This window comes from Gorilla gorilla, chromosome 19 (assembly GCF_029281585.2).
Source record: "Gorilla gorilla gorilla isolate KB3781 chromosome 19, NHGRI_mGorGor1-v2.1_pri, whole genome shotgun sequence".
Lineage (NCBI taxonomy): Eukaryota > Metazoa > Chordata > Mammalia > Primates > Hominidae > Gorilla > Gorilla gorilla.
The window spans coordinates 48828035-48842049 of record NC_073243.2 but is presented as its reverse complement, the minus strand read 5'-3'; the positions used below and the strand labels follow the sequence as shown (position 1 = coordinate 48842049).

Genomic DNA, 14015 nt, shown 5'->3' with positions numbered 1-14015 from the left:
GCCAGCTCATCTAGTAGCCTGAGAAATGGGGTCTGGCAGTGATCAGCTCACTTGAGATATAGAGCTCTCAGAGTGTATCTGTGGGTAAACACACCCAGAACTGGCTCATGTAGTAATTACAGTTTAAAACAAAACATTCTAATATAATTAAAAAATAATCTCAGAATAGAAGACAGTCTTCTTAATGGAATAATCATAGCTTTATGAAAACTAAGCCATCCTTTTATAATTTCTCTGTTGGCTAGGGAAATGTTTTCACAAGTGTCTGTAAATTTGGAAACCTTACCTTACACCTTTGAAGGATTTAAAAAAAAATTTTCCTGTTTACTCCAGGACCTGTTTTAGCCCTACTCTTCCTAGTTGATGAGTTACCAAGCTGTCCTTGGTTGTTAGCGCCATCTTATGGCAGACGTGGGAAAGTTGCCTCCTCAATTTTTGACAACTTTCCTGGAACATCCTGGATGGTTTTTCTTATCTCTCCTGTCATTTATTGCTTAAAACTAAGTTCCACCATTTTGTATGTCTTCTTTGCCTCTAGTTATTTCCTTGCCCCCTTTACTTTTCCAGTGTTCTCTTTTTCCTGTTCTTTTTGTTTCAATTGTGATTATACATGGCTGATAAAAGTTACTACAGTGATAGCCCTGTAACAAGGAAAATGCAGCTTGTAGAATTTTAAAGTTAGAAATAATGTCTTGAACCTTTTAAGCCCTTGAAAGGATCTTGAAGATCCCCCAAAATCTGCAAAAAATCATGTATTTCCTCATTCTTTTAAGTTAATGTTTTTTTCCAGACAGTAGTATTTAACTGCTGTTATTTGAAGCAGTATTGTTTTAAAGTATTTATAAGAAATGGAAGCCTAAGAAGCTAACCACAATTTTCCCACTTGATAGGGAACTGTGTTCTGAATTCCAGTTGACTGTCTTAGAATCCAGTTATGTGTTAAATGGTCCAAAATAAAATCTAATATTTACGAATACAAACGAGTCTGGAATATATAGTCGTCTTATATTTAAAAGTTCTGTGTTTTCATTCATTAACTTTTATTCACTTTCCAAATATTAAGAAAATTGTAAATAGGTGAGGAACTGGTATGGTTTTACTTGAAAGCTTTTACCAGTACAAGGAAATGCTGCTAGTAAAAATTTGGAAATGGAGAAGGAGTTCTTTCCATTTCTTGAGCTCTGGTGGAAGACCAGTGCTGTTGTTTTGGTTTAAGGTGCTGAGCCAGACGCTATAGAGCAGTGCTTCCCAGTCTCTTTTACCTCATAGCACACAGAAAATAATTTGTACTGCACTGGGGTAGGAGGTGATTTCTAATTGTAGATAAGCTGCTAACAGGCTATTGATTGGACACTACTGGCTTTGGCTGGCTCAAGAGCTGAGGTTTTGCTGTCTTGGAACTTTAATCTCTCATATGGGGAAGCTCTGCTGTATAGAGGACATTTCAGGTGTAATGAACCTTAGTCTCATTAAGAGCGCAATACATATAACACACATAGTGGTAAATTATGATAGTGATGGTTTGGTGAAATGCTTAAGAAGAATAAGAGAAGTTAGTTCTCAATGAGATGGAAAGGATAAGGCTCTGCAGTGGGAGTGGATCAGAGAGGGCATTCCATCCAGATATGGAGGGACCAAAGGGGGAGTTTGGGGATTGTCAGAGATTTCTCATGTGGTTGGGGTGCAAGATTTGAGGATGCAAATAGGAGACAGGTATAGTGAGAACTACTGTTAAGAAAGAAGGCAGGGGTTCAGGAAGGCCGTATGTGGCTGAATGGACTTGTGATCTTGGGCACCACTGGTAGTTTTTATGTGGTGAATGACGTGATCTGACCGCTCCCCTCCCCTTTAAAAAAATATTCTAGGGCACCTGTAGAATGACCTGGAGGCTGCAAGCAGAGAAATCCCTGGGGAGGGGGAGTGCCTTCATCCAAGCTAGTTAAAGGCGTACACCAGGTGAATGAAGATGGGTGGACTTGCTAAAGAGGGAACCCGCAGATTTTGCTTATGATGTGAAGAAAACCACCTCAGATTTGGAGCCTGGGTGAGGGAAAGGATGATGGGACTGTTTTCAGAATTAGATTCTGTTTGGGAGACAAGGAACTCGATTTTGGATGTGGGTTTGATGCTTGAAGAGCAACAATTGTTAATATTGATAAAGTGCTTTCTAGGGGCCGGGTAGTGATCTAAATAAACTCTTTACTTTCTAAACTCATTTTATTTTCAAAACGACTGTAAGAAGTAGGTGCTATCAGTTAGTGTCCAGTCAGGAAAATGGAAAAAAAACAAAACAAAACACCAAAAACCTACCATTAGATAGATGTTTTCAGCAGAGAAAGATTTAATGCAGGGTATTGGTTATAGTGATGTTGAAAGGGCTGGAGGAACAAAAAGAAAAAAGTGTGTGTTGGGAGGGTAATGTTGGACCAGAAAAGCAGAGAGAGAGAGAGAGAGAGAGAGAGAGAGAGAGAGAGAGAGAATGTGTGAATGAATGTTGATTGTTGAATGAGTAAAAAGGAGAAGAGGATGTTATCAAGTGTCGGGTGTCCACTGCTGCATAAAGTGCATGCCCTGCAGGTCTGCTGGAGATCTTCATTGGTTCTGCTGCTTTGGAGCCACCACAGATGATGATGGAGCCTACAGTTATCTGTTGCTGCTGTTGGAGGTATCGCTAGAACCAGGAAACAAAAAAGGCCTCTTCTTTCTCTCACCTTGCAGTCTGTTGACAGTGTTTCCCATGGGTGGAACCCAACTGGAAGCAAGTTGACAAGGGAGTTTGGAAAATATAGTTTATAGACTTCTAGCCCCTTGTAATGCGGAGAAGAATTGAGAACCAACAGAAAAATAACTGGCAGAGGAAGTAATGTTTTTAAGCTTGCTTTGCAGATGTGGAAATAGGCATGGAGAAGGTAAGTAGTTCTCCTAAGGTCACATAGCTATTATTTGGTAGAGTTGGGATGTGAATCCAGGCAGTGTGGTTTCAGAGCCTGTGCTCTTATCTCCTACTTTTTGATCTTGCCCCCACACATGATAATTGTTTGATTTGTCTCCTTACTGCTGAGCACTTCAAATGAGTGGCTGTTTCCATTGATTTTACTTATCTAGCACTTATTTTTATTTTGACTTCTGTTACTGGCTTTAGTTTTTTACCCTCACCTTTGGAATATCTCTCTTCAAGGTCACCACTGATTTTTATAGCCAATACAATGGGTTATTTAAGCTTCTGTTTCTCTTTGATCTTTTCCTGGCTTTTGATAACAGTAGCCATTTATATGGAATTACAACTTTGACTTCTGTGATGTTGAACTTGCTTGTTTTCGCCTTGTCTCACTGAGGCACCTTGGTTTTCTCCTTTCTCTACGCATTCCTTAGACCATTGCCATCTTTTGGATTGAGTTTGAATTTAGGTGTGTTATATAAGAAACCCCTTAATGTTAATTTTATATTTAAATCAGGACAAATAAAAAGATGAAATACATATATATTCTTGTGGTCTTTTTCCTTGTGTGTGCGTGTTTGTGGGGGAGGGGGGTAAAGTCACAGAGGAGTGGGAGTAGGTCCCAATGTGGACTTTTCCCTGGGCTGAAGGAGAGGGACTTACTTTTGAATACCTACCATGTGCCAGCACTGTGCTAAGTGCTTTAAACACATTGTTTCCTTTTAATTATCCTGTGTGAGATTGGTAGTTACCTTTATTTTACAAATAAAGGTAACTGAAACTGACTTTGTGTGATGAAAAAGTAATAGAAGTGGGATTTAAACCCTCATCTAACTGCTTCTGACAGCCAGGTTCTTTCCTCTGGATCACCTGGAAAAATCTCCAGTTTCTTATCTGTTAAATGAAGAAACTTGGCAAGATAATTTTTAAGGCCCGTTTTTCAGTATCATCCTCCTGATTCTGTAACATACTAATTGTCCTGAGCAGTAGTTACCTCTTTTCTAAGTAAATATTGAAAAAGAAAGTTAGCATCCCACTACAGAAATGTGCTGTATTATTAAGACCAAGAGTACTGACAGGTTATTTGTAAGAAGTTATGAACTAGACAAAGACATTTAAAGTAGTCATGATACTGGATTTTCATGTTTGTTTCCAGGGAACCCCCCTTACCTCCAAATGAGGCTGCTACCCAGAAGATTAGAAGCTGTGGCTTCTAACGACAGGGGCTCAGGATAAAGCCTTGGGACAACTCCAGTCTAAACAAAAGGCAACCCTGTTATTCTGTTATACTTTATGTTGAAAGCATTTGCTTCCAGGTTATTAACTTTTATCCTTTCCTCACAGGAAATTTAGTGTGAAATTTGCAAGAAGATCGTGGAAAATATACTTTAAGGACAAGATTCACTGTGGTGCAGTTTGGCACCTTTAGAACGCTAACAGACAAACCTAAAATGATTAACAATTATGTGAGTCTCCCACATGTTTTCACATATGGAAATAGGTGGTTTAAATGGATACCAACATCCTCTCTTGGTATACAGTACTTACCATAAAATATCAAGCGAGTATTCTTAGATATGTATCAGCAAAGTAAGTAAATTTCCAGGCTCTGTAGCATCTTTTACTGTCTTTACTTTATAAACATTCTCCAACCCTTCCTCATTCATGCCTTATTTTTTTAAAATGGGAAATTGAGATATGCCTTCTTACTCACTTTTTTTTTTTTTTCTGAGATAGTGTCTCACTCTGTTCCCCAGGCTGGAATGCAATGGCCCCATCTTGGCTCACTGCAGCCTCTGCCTCCCGGGTTCAAGCAATTCTCGTGCCTCAGCCACCTGAATAGCTGGAATTACAGGTGTGTGCCACCATGCTGGCTAATTTTTGTATTTTTAGTAGAGATGGGGTTTCGTCATTTTGGCCAGGCTGGTCTCTAACTCCTGACCTCAGGTGATCCACCCACTTTGGCCTCCCAAAGTGCTGAGATTACAAGTGTGAGCCACTGTGCCCAGCTTTAACTTTTAGTTTTACAGGTTTTCCCTGCAGTAGAAGAAGCTTGCACAGGGAGCCTCAGCTCATGATTTTCCTCCCACCTCTCTGGCCACTCCTTCATTGAGTTTTGGTGGTTAATCCTCTATCTGCCCTCTAAATGTTGGTGTCCCTATCGTCTAAGGCTGGGCACTTTTCTCCTACCTGATGCCCTTTTCTTAGATTATGCCAATTATCCCAAAGCTTTCTGTGCCATCAAGTGATGACTGCAGTTTTTATTTCCAGGTCTGACTGCTCTCCTGATTGCTTGCTTATCTTTTATATCTGTTTAGGTCTGGCAGGCATTTCAAGCCATTTTTAGACTGCTACCCCCTGTAAAGTAAGAAAATTTGCATCACAACCCAGTATACACATAGGTTACTATAAATAACAGAAACAGATTTTCACAAGACAAGACTTATCCCTAAAACATGCCATGCTTGCTGATGTTCTCAATAATACTGTTTCATTTCCATTAAAAAATGCTTTCTGTGACACACAGCATTGGCCTATGACCTCTTAGTGGTTCAGGAACCCACTATTTGAAAAACACTGTTCTTGAGCCACTGTAGATGTTTTTAGAGATGTTGTAGGGAGCCAGCTTACATATTGGAGACTGTGCCCTCCTTTCCCCACCCCACAGGGGGCACTGCCTGCAAGGAAGGTGTTTGATCTGAACCCTCTGAGGCCAATCAAATGGAAAAGGTTTAGTACAGGCTAACAGCACCAGTTTACAAGGCTATCCATACAAGAATGATTACATCAACTCGTGGAAAGTGTCATCATGGAATCAGAGTAACCTCTTGGTTATTTGGAATTGTTTGTTATATAGAATTGGTAAGAATACTCTGTAATCTAGTGACATATAGAACCAGTTTTGGATAGTAACAGAACTGCCTATAAGATTTTATAGTACTTACCTTGCACACTTCTGCTGAGTTCACAAAAGGCTGACTAAACCCTTGTTCTCGGCAGTCTCATCTCTGATCCCAAAGTGTTCTCATACTTATTTTAGACTCAACATATTTTCTAATGAAGCTTCTGGAAATAGCTGGTATCATATTACGGAAACTTATTATTGGCACAGTGCCTTAATGATTAGTTGGCTTGGGGGGTGGGGAGAGACCCTAGCTATCAAGGATGGACGTAAAAATACTTTGCTAATATGAGCACTGCTGAGGTTTAAGTCATTCCTGAGGTAAGCTAAAATATGTTTAAAGGTTATTAAAAAGACACACAGTTTCTCATTTAACATTTTGGTATTAACTTTAGAGGCCAAGAGTTTTAAGTAGTCTCTGTAGGATAGTTTGTTTCCTTCCTTCCTTCCTCCCTTCCCTCCCCTTTCCTTTTCCTTCCTTCCTTCCTTCCTTCCTTCCTTCCCTCCTTCCCTCCTTCCTTCCTTCCATTCTCCCTCCCTCCCTCTTCCTTTCTTTTTCTTTCTCTCTCTCCTTCCTTCCTTCCTCCCTTCCCCCCTCCCTCCCTTCCTCCCTTTCCTTCCTTCTTTTCTTTTTTCTTTTCTTTTCTTCCTTTCTTCTTTCCTTTCTTTCTCTCCTTTCTCTCTTTCTTTCTTTTCTGGGTCTCACTGTTTCACCCAGGTTGAAATGCAGTGGCATGATCACAGCTCACTGCAGTACCAACCTCCTGGGCTCAAGCGATCCTCCCACCTCAGCCTTCTGAGTAGCTGGGACTACAGGCACGCACCACCATGCCCGGCCCATAGTTTCTATTTCAGAAAACATAATAGCATACTCCATCCCCTCTAGATTCAAAAGTAACATAATTCTAAAATTGTAGTTGGTAGGTTTTTTGCATATACATGCTTGAATTAGGGCAGCTTAGTATCAAGGATCAGAAAATTATGGCCCACAGGCCAAATCTGGCCTGCCACCTGTTTTTGTATAGCCTGCAAACTAAGAATGTTTTTTATTTTTATTTTTTAGTGGTTGGAAAAAAAATCAAAAGAATAATATTTTGTGATGTGAAAATTATATGAAATTCAAATTTCAGAGTCTATAAATAAAGCCTTATTGTAACACATCTATGCTCATTAGTTTATGTCTTAGTCCTTTGGGGCTACTATAGCAAGATACCATAAACTGGATGGCTTATAAACAACAGAAATTTAGTTTCCTATAGTTCTGGAGGCTGGGAAACCCAAGATCAAGGTGCTGGCAAATTCAGTGTCTGGTGTGAGCCCTATTCCTGGTTCGTAGATGACACCTTCTTGTTCTGACCTCACATGATGGGAAGAATGAGGGGGTCATGCATGCCTCTTGTTTAAGGACACTAATCCCATTCATGAGGGTTCTGCCCTCATGACGTAATTGTCCCTCAGAGGTTCCACCACCTAACACCATCACATTGGTAAATTTGGGGGGACAAAAACATTCAGACCATAGCATTTAATGTATTGTCAATGACTAATTTCATGGTCTAATGGCAGAGTTGAGTAGTTATGACAGAAACTTTGGCCTTCAAAGCCTAAGATATTTACTATCTGGCTCTTTACAGAAAAAGTTTGCTGGCCCCTGCCCTATTATGGTTCATAGCCTTTTTGAAATGTGACACATGCCAGGCACAGTGGCCCACGCTTATAATCCCAGGATTTTGGGAGGTCGAGGCTGGCGGATCACCTGAGGTCAGGAGTTCGAGAACAGCCTGGCCAACACGGTGAAACCCCGTCTCTACTAAAAATACAAAAATTAGCCAGTTGTGGTGGCAGGCGCTTGTAGTCCCAGCTGTTCGGGAGGCTGAGGCAGGAGAATCAGTTGAACCCAGGAGGCAGAGGTTGCAGTGAGCTGAGATCGCGCCACTGCACTCCAGCCTGGGCGACAGAGCGGGACTCTGTCTCAAAAAAAAAAAAAAAAATTATATATATATATTTTATCAATCAGCTTCTTGGATAGGGAATGGCTGACACCTTGAATTTTGAAAAATGTTTGGGAATGGCGGTTTCTATGGTGTGACACAGAAATATAGCAGTCCTTGATATAGTTGCTGTAATAAGAATGGAACATTCTAAACTTTGTTTCCGATTTGACAGCTCTTTTATTTTTGAGGCATCTCAGATATATTTTGTATGATCCTTCCATTTCACCCTCCCTTGTGTGCTTTTATTTTAATCCATTGAAGACTTTGTCTCACAGTAAACAGTGTGATTATGTTCTCTTCTACCACTTAGCGGTTTTCAGCACTTAGGTTTGTCTAATGGGCTCATCACTGAAAGATGGAGTCAATTCCCTTTGCTGACTTACTAGAGAGTGTGTGCAAATAGCATTAGGTTGGCATAGTGTACTGAAAAGTTCTGTCAGACCACCATATTTGGCAGTAAGTTTGGCAAATGTGTCTAAAATGGGCACATCTGCCCAATACCTTAGTTCCTCTTCTGTAAAGCACCTTAAACCTCCAAATGTATCGTCTATCAGGTATCTTTTTTTTTTTTAAGATGGTCTCATTCTGTCACCCAGGCTGACGGTGATTTTGGCTCACTGCAACCTCCACCTCCCAGGCTCAAGTGATCCTCCCACCAGTAGCTGGGACTACAGGCGCCGGGCATCATGCCTAGCTAATTTTTGTATTTTTAATGGAGAGTGGGTTTCACCGTGTTACCCAGTCTGGTTTTGAACTCCTGGGCTCTAAGCGATCTGCCCGCCTTGGCCTCTCAAAGTGCTGGGATTACAGGCGTGAACCACCACGCCCAGCCTAAGTGTCATTTTTAATTTCTTTTAACTCTTAGCCAGAAAAGGTTGCATATGTTTTTATGCATTTTTTGAGCAATCTAATATACCAGCCTGTACCCACTTTGCCTCTCTTTGTCCTGTATATTTGATTGGATGGGATAGTGGCCGTGCCACGTTTTAGTGTGCTCCAGCAAGACCAAGTTTATGTGTAGGTCTGAAATGTGTGGTATCCTCAGCATTCTTCAAACCTCACAAAGAAGGTGAATAAACAACTTGAACTCTAAAAAGACAAAACTAGATGTTACAATGTCCACACACTGAAGTTTTTCTCTTAGCTAATTGGAAAGACCCAGAATCTTCTCTTAGAATTTGATATTCCTACTTAGAAATTGTTTTAGAAAGTTTAGCTTTCTAGTTTATAGTGTATTTAGCTTTCTAGTTGATAATGTATTTGAAAGAGGCACATGCTGGGTGTGGTGGCTCATGCCTGTAATCTCAGCACTTTGGAGGCTGAGGCGGCAGATTGCTTGAGCCAGGAGCTTGAGACTAGCTTGAGCAACATGGTGAAACCCCATCTCCACAAAAATACAAAAATTAACCAGACGTGATGGCGCACACCTGTAGTCCCAGCTACTTGGGGGGCTGAGGTGAGAGTATCGCTGGAACCCAGGAGGTCGAGGCTGCATGAGCCATAATCTTGCCACTACTCCAGCTTGGGTGACAGAGCGATCTGCTGTCTCAAAAAAAAAAAAAAAAAAAAAAAAGGCACAGAAGGCAATGCCTTATATACAGGCACATCCCCAGACAGTGTCAGCTTGATTAAGTGATAGCATGAGGAAGTAAAACCTTTAAAAAGAAAGAAGACTTAAGAATTCAACAAGAGCAGTTTGAGGCCATTTGGTATGGAGCCATAGCCCCAGACACCTCACCATCCCCTGAGGATTCACTGTGTTACAGCTGAGAGTTTTGATCCCTAAGCGTGAGCCAGTCACTGTTTTCTAGGCATTACGTTTTCTCTTCATAACAGTTCTGCAGTGTAGAAACGCTTACATCAGGCCTTAAATGCCTTTTTTCTTTTTCTTTTTTTTTTAATTGAGACAGGGTTTCATTCTGTAGCCCAGGCTAGGTACAGTGGTGCAGTCATAGCTCACTGCAGCCTTGTACTCCTGGGTTCAAGCGATCCTCCCAACTCAGCCTCCTGAGATTACAGGCATGTACCACCATGCTTGGCTATTTCATTTAAACAAAGGTTTTTTAGAGATGGGGTATCACTCTATTGGTCTTGAACTCCTGACCTCAAGAGATCCATCCTCCTGCCTTGGCCTTCCAGAGTCCTGATTTACAGGCATGAGCCACTTTACCCAGGTCCTTACGTGCCTTTTGTTGTTGAGAAGTGCAAGAACATTTTCTCTAGCTTTCTCAAGATTGCATCTACAAGCACAGGAGCTAGGATTTGAACACAGGTAGTCAGAGTCTGGAGTCTATGCTTTTTCCATTATCTCAAAGCCATACAAGAGAACAGGTAGATCACAGAGGCCATATAGTATAGTGGCTAGACTTTTTAACTTCAGATCCCAGTTTTCTTACCTTCTGATTGGTTAACTAATGTTTAGTGCCTCTGTTTCCACATTTATGAAGTAGATTTAAAAGTTGTTTGTGGCTGGGCATGGTGGCTCACACCTGTAATCCCAACATTTTGGGAGTCCAAGATGAGAGGTATAACTTGAGAACAGGAGTTTGAGACCAGCCTCTGTAACATAGGGAGGCCTCCATCTCTACAAAAAATTAAAAAAATAATTAGCCAGGTGTGGTGGCACATACCTGTAGTCCCAGCTACTTGGGAGGCTGAGGCAGGGGGATCACTTGATGCCAAAAGGTCGAGACTGTAGTAAGCAGTGATAATGCCACTGTACTCCAGCCTGGGCGACAGAGAAATCACCTGTCTCAAAAACCAAAAGTTTCTACCTACACGGTAGGATTGTTGTGAGGATTCAGTGAGATTTCATGTTTAAATAGCCCAGTGCCCAGCACATGATAAAGAACTCAAAACATGTTAGCTGCTGTATTTTATATAAAACATAATTATTAGTAATTCATAGTAGATAAACCAATAATTCTCCATACTTAAGATAGATATTTTAAAATTTAGGAACATTTTACTCAGTTGAAATAATTTAAAAGTATTCATATTAATTGGTGTAATAAGTTAGGACTTATTTTAGGACCACTGCCAAATGACTGTGCAAAATAATTGGCATAGTTATTCTAGATAATTGAAATGTCTTGCTTGATGTAAACAGTAGAAAACAAGGGAGAAAAACCTCTGAGCAGTCTGCCTTTGGTTTTCCTTTATGTTAGCCCTTGAATTTTTAAATAAATTCTTTTAAAATAACGTTTGGGCTTTGGCTCAGTAGGAGGCTTACCTTTTAAATTATCAGTTTGCCTTTTGGGTAAAAATCTATGGATTTTCTATTATGGGGTGTTAGTAGATGAAATACCTCTTACTGCTGGCCAGCTATCAAGAAAGGACATATATCTGGGATGTCATCAGATAATTTCATTTTGATCACTGCTTGCACAAGAAGCAAGTCAGTCAGCTCTCTGATGGAGATCTGGTAAGGGGAGGAGAGGCAAATGAGAATGTCCTTCACCTTGGAAGTGTAGTTTCTGCTTTGACATCTAGCAGCTGTATGAACTTCTGTAGCTCACTTAAGCTTACCACTTACCACACCTATGATGGGGTGATAATACCTGCCTTGCTTAACTAAAAAGGCTTCTTTGAATATGAAGTGGCATATAATGTGTGAAGGGAGCATGTTGAAAGATACAAAGCAAGGTCTAGATACATTTTAGTTACCAAATAATATTTTGTATATGATGTCCTTTTTAAACTATAGAATGTTTACACACATATTCATTGGTGCTTTTAGTGTGTTGTACATCACTTCACTGGGCACTGGATATAGATTATAAGCTTCTTCCTACTATATTGTTCTAAGACCTGAAGACCCAGTGGCTTTAATAGCAAATGTAGCAGCCTTGGTTAACTAAAATGCCTCAGTCCCTGTTAGAGAATTTATCTTATATAACATTTATTTCAATCAAAATGATCTTTGAGCATAGGTCAGTGAAAGCCAAGTTACTATATTACAGAATTAACTATGCAGTTTGGTCATTGGATCAAACTCAAATACATTCTTTCGACATGTCCCAATAAAAGAGCATTCTGTGTTAACCACCACTAACCAAAAGGCCAAATTCTCAGAATCCATTGTAGTAATGTATACTTTATGGTTGGCTACAGTTGAGTATTCCAGGGCTCAGGCTTAGATGACCTGGGGGCTTGCCTGGACTGTTTTGGTTTGGTGCTTTGGGTACCCACCTCTTCTCTCAGAAATACTTTACTATCTTAGAAAGATTTATTTGAAAGTGGACAGCCCTATTTATGTCTGCTTACTTGAGTGGTGGTTTATGATGATCCTGACTGACGGGGCATTAGTTTTTCCCCTTGTATACCTCCTCAAGCACAGCTCTGTATACTTACGTGAGAACCACCCACCATGCGAAAATAAGATGCATCCCTGCCATACCTCAGAAACTGTCAGTCTAGTAGGGGAGATGTTAAGATTTGCAATATTACTAAAAATGATTTTTTTATCTAATGATGTTAGTTTTTTAGATCAAGAGTTAGGTGGTGTAAATGGTTCTTCCTCTTCCCACAGATATTTCACTGGACATCTAAGATGTCAGATTTTACCAAAAAACAAACTAGAAAACAGAGGCTATAGCATAAATCAGATTATGGAACATTCCAACTTAAAACTCAAATGGCTTTCCAGTTGTATTTAGAATTAAATAACTTCTGAGATAACTTCTAAGACCCTAAGTGAGATCATAACCATTTTTTCTTTTGCATCCTCTGTACAAAAGAACTTGAACTACATCGAACAAATTATGAATCATCCTTATCATTGCACTGTTATTTTTGATTTTTGAAAAAGTTTCAAAGAACACTCAGATTTGTATTCTATTTTAAATTTGCAAATACCCTATGAAATCCTCCCCTCCCATTTTTTAAAAGCTGTATAAAAATAATAGAAGCAATGAAACCACATTTTGAAACATGTGCAAGATACTGGGAAATGGGAAAAGTCATTCTATACCATTGTGTTAACCAACCATAGTCACTATTTCAGTGTTTTTCCTCCTTGTATTTCCTATGCATTAAATGCAGGTTTTCATTATTTGTACATTTTTATATCTAGCTCTTTTTGGTTTGACATTGTATGAGAAGCATTTTTCTGTTATATACAAGTTATGTGTAAACATAAATAATTCAGTGGATTTATATTTTATTTGACCATTGTCTTATTTTGGGCATTTAAATTTGTTTCCAAGTTTTCATTTTATGCATGAGGCTCAGATGAGTGTCTTTGTGCATGTGGAGTAAGCACTGCCCTTCACTCTGCCCGTATTTTCTTTCGCCTTTAATATAGACTTCCAGAAGAGGAAATAGTGGGCCAAAGGGCATGTTGGATGTTTTTATGGCACTTTCTATGTATTGCCAAATTGCCTACCAGTTTCACACACCAATTGCCAGCAATGGATATTAGCATAGTTTTACAATTTTTTTTTTTTTTTGCCAATTAACAGCAAAGTAAAAAACTAAAGAACCCCTACAAGTTACCTGTTGTTTTAATGTGAAAATTTAAAGTTACTCACAAAGTTAAGTATTTTCCCATATGTTTGCGTATTCATTGCATCTCCTATTTTGTGAACTTTACTCCTGTCCTCTTTTTCATCAGTTGGTAAAGTTTGTGGAGGGCCATAGTGGTGGACAGCACAAGCTCTGGGGACAAACTGTCAGGTCTGCACCTGGGCTCTGCCCCAGGGTGGGGAATATGTCCTGGGGACAGAGGAGTGGAAGATTTTTTATTTTTAGGAATTCAATTTCTTTCTATTATTTTTTTTCTAAACTTAGAAAAATTCCTTGCCTTTTTAGATGTTTAGTCGCCAGTTCTGAATTTCTTCAAGTTTAGAAAGTTCTTTTACCTCCTTACTCCACCTAGATTTTGTTTTATATTTTAAACTCTTAAAATTGATGACTTTATCAACTATCTACACTTATTATGAAGATGTAACAGGCATTCCTTAGAAATGAAATTTCTCACTTTGAAATTATAAAATAGGCACTGCATTTATAGTAAAACTAGATGTTCAAAAGTTTATTGGGTAATGATGTTTAAATAATTGGCTAATTTCTTTACCTAAATTGCTTTTATTTTAAAGAGAAGCAGGTCAGAATTTTATTAGGCATATTAGCTAGTGCATGGCGTGGTGATTTGTTAGGTTTTGGGTATTGTAAGAGAGTT

General features: G+C 39.5%; 1 protein-coding gene across 1 annotated transcript in view; it reads left to right on the top strand.

The window, feature by feature from the left end:
• The window catches only part of ZSWIM6 (zinc finger SWIM-type containing 6), a 211161-nt gene that overhangs the window by 25311 nt on the left and 171835 nt on the right, over positions 1-14015 (top strand). The gene's annotated exons all lie outside the window — the stretch shown is intronic.